Source organism: Chrysochloris asiatica, unplaced genomic scaffold (assembly GCF_000296735.1).
Source record: "Chrysochloris asiatica unplaced genomic scaffold, ChrAsi1.0 scaffold00056, whole genome shotgun sequence".
Classification (NCBI taxonomy): domain Eukaryota; kingdom Metazoa; phylum Chordata; class Mammalia; order Afrosoricida; family Chrysochloridae; genus Chrysochloris; species Chrysochloris asiatica.
The window spans coordinates 11,598,495-11,601,877 of NW_006408574.1; the positions used below are offsets into that span (position 1 = coordinate 11,598,495).

A 3,383-nucleotide genomic window follows, 5' to 3' on the forward strand; every position below is an offset into this window, starting at 1 on the left:
TGAGGATCTCTGGATCCAAATGTGGGAAAATCTTACTTTGCCAAAATCACTTTCTAGAAGTCAAACAATCTACCTGCTGAGATATGATATTTGGCATTTTATGTAAAGCCTTTATGGGTGAAGATGAAAACTGGCAGATGATCCAGATCAATGGTTCTGGGCTCACAGGCTTCTCTGAGAATATGAGGAGCTTTATGGACCATCCCCTCAAAGCATAAGAAATCCCTTTGGGATAATAGAGATTATAGAACTCTTTCAATATTATGTATTCCTAAAGATGTGTCCTGTGTAAATCTGCTGACTAACCTGTTTTTAAAAGAATAAAAAGTCACTTATTTTATTGATCAAGTGATAATATCTCTTGCTGAGTTAAATTGGGAAGAGGAGGAGAAGAACAGAGAAGTAACCTTTTCATGCTTTTGTAATACATTTTCTGATTTTTTCCAGCACAGTTTATATAGATTGTTAACCCAAACTGCTAAGCGTAGAAGAGTATGTAGTAAGAGATTGCCTAATATGGTCATGTGCTAGACTGCAATGTGTTTTCTGGCTATTTTAAAGTTAGGATTTTAAACTTCATTTAGATCAACATCTTCAAGCACGTGTTGAATTGGGAGTCAGGTATACAAGGGATTTCAGAGGAAACAAACTAAAGCAGTCTTATTCTGTTATATCTAGCATGTTGTTGTTGTTGTTAAGAGCTGTCGAGTCGGTTCCGACCCATAGCGACCCTGTACAGGGTTTCCGAGGGTGTAAATCTTTACGGGAGTAGAAAGCCTCATTTTTCTCCTGCAGAGCGGCTGGTAGTTTCGAACCGCTGACCTTAAGGTTCGCAGCCCGATTCGTAACCACTACGCTAGCATATAACTAGAAAAATCCATCACTCATCCTCAGGCACTCTTCATACTGTTGTGAATCCAGCAAGGCAGATCCAAAATGGCTTGTCAGCTTTTTTATTTGAACAATACAATCTTCGGATCTGTCTTGCCAGTCTCCTTAATTCCTTCTGAGACATGTGATTGGTCATACTCAAATTGATACAGAGTTTTGGTCCTGAGTGTCTGGCTTCAAAAACTCTCTTTCGTCAAGGCTCTCAGAAAACGTTTGCTGTGCTGATGAAGATGGTGTTGTCAAAGCATACTGAAAGTCCCATGGACTGGGTTTTCAGGATGACTGGCTTTTCATCTTTCTTTTTCTTGCTTTCTTATATTCTTCTTTGCTGCAACTATCTTTTCCCAGCGTTTCTGTTTTCTGTGCACATTTTTCTTTTATTATCCCGAAAACAAAATTGTTTGAGAACGAACACCAGGTGGCACCACTTCTGGGCAGGTTCCCTCTCTCTGGGCTCTCACAATCCAGGTCAATGTGCAGAAGCTGGAAGCTTTCATAGACGCCATCGTCACCTGCATCCTCAAGGATGCCTTCTTGGCCCAGCAGCACGTGCGGTTCTGTTTTCCATGTACTGCCTTCCAATTTCCAGTCAGTGTGTTGTTCCCCAGGCCTCTGTGCTGTTTTCGTTATTTCATGCAGCGGTGGCAACAACACACATTCACATCCTTCCTTCTTAAGGAACATTCTGGTTGTATTTCTTCCAAGAAAGATATGTTCATTCTCTGGCCATCCATGGTATATTCAATATTCTTCTCCAACACCATAATTAAAAGGCATAAATTCTTCTTTGGTCTCCCTTATTCATTGTTGAGCTTTCTCATGCTTCTGAGGTGATTGAAAATACCATGGCTTGGGCCAGGCACACCTTAGTCTTCAAGATGACATCTTTGCTCTTGGATATTTTAAAAGACTTCTTTTGCAGCAGATTTGCCCAATACAATATATCATTTGATTTCCTGACTGCTCTTCGGTGACTGTTGACTCTGGCTCTAAGTAAAATGAAATCCTTGACAACTTCAATCTTTTCTCCGTTACCATGATGTTGCTGATTGGTCCAGTTGTGAGGATTTTTGTTTTCTTTGTGTTGAGGTGTAATTCACAGTAAAGGATTACACCTTTAGTGTGGATTACACTTTAGTGTGGGTTACAGTGTCTTTGATCTTTGTCAGTAAATGCTTCAAGTCCCCTTTTCATTCAACAATTTGTTATTGTTGTTATTAAGTACCATCGAGTTGGTTCCCACACATAGCAACCCTGAATAGCGTTTCCAAGGAGTGGCTGGTACAATAAAGGTTGCTAACGCTGTATTCTTCTTCATATGGTTCAGTTTCTCCAATTATTTGCTCAGCATACAGATTGAATAAGGCTTGTGAAAGGATACAACATTGACGCATACCTTTCCCAATTTTAAACCACCCAGTATCCCCTTGTTTTGTTCAAACAACTATCTCTTGGTCTATGCACAGTTTCCACATAAGAACAATTAAGTGTTGTGAAATTCCCATTCTATCCAATGTTATCCATAATTTTCTATGATCTATCCAGTTGAATGCCTTTGAATAATCAGTAAACCACAGGTAAACATCATTCTGATATTCTTTTCTTTCAACCAAGATCCATCTGATATCAGCAATGATGTCTCTCGTTCCACATCCTGTTCTGAATCTGACTTGAATTTCTACTAGTTTCCTGGGAATGTACTGATGTCACTGCTTAGGAATTATCTTCAGCAACATTGTAATTGCATGTGATAGTAATGACTAACAATACTAAGTGTTGGTAGGGATATGGAGCAACTGGGAGCTTAGTTGTGTTTTTTTGGTGGTGGTGGTTGTTAGGTGCCATCCAGTCTGTCCTGATTTATAGCGACCCCACCCTATGCACAACAGAATGAAATACTGCCTGGTCCTGCAACACCCTCACAATTGTTGTTAAGCTTGAGTACATTGCTGCTGTCATTGTGTCGATCCATCTCATTGGGGGTCTTCATCTTTTTGGCTAACTCTCCACAGGGACTGACCCCACCAGATAATTGTCAAAAGTATGAGAGACAAAGTCTCACCATCTTTGCTTCTAAGGATCATTCTGATTGCACTTCTTCCAACACAGATTCGTTTGTTTTCTTGGCAGCCCATGGTACTTTCAGTATTCTTCACCAATACCATAATTTAAATGCACTGATTTTTCTACATTCTTCCTTACTTATTATTGTTCAACTTTCATATACAGATAGGCAATTGAAAATACCATGGCTTGGGTCAGGTGCACCTGAGTCCTCAATCTGATATCTTTGCTCTTGAACACTTTAAAGAAGTCCTGTGCATCAGATTTGCCTAATGCAATATGTCATTTGTTTTTTTGACTGCTGCTCCCCTGAGTGTTGATTTTGGTTTCAAGCAAAATGAAGTCTTTGACAAATTCAATCCTTTCTCCATTTATCATGATGTTACTTATGGGTTCAGTTGTGAGTATTTTTGTTTTCTTTACATTGA

The 3,383-nt window shown here is 39.5% G+C and overlaps 1 pseudogene; it reads right to left on the reverse strand.

Moving 5' to 3' along the window:
• Positions 1 to 569: 569 nt before the first annotated feature.
• LOC102816484 lies at positions 570 to 1,575 on the reverse strand (annotated as a pseudogene).
• Between the last annotated feature and the right edge of the window lie 1,808 nt (positions 1,576 to 3,383).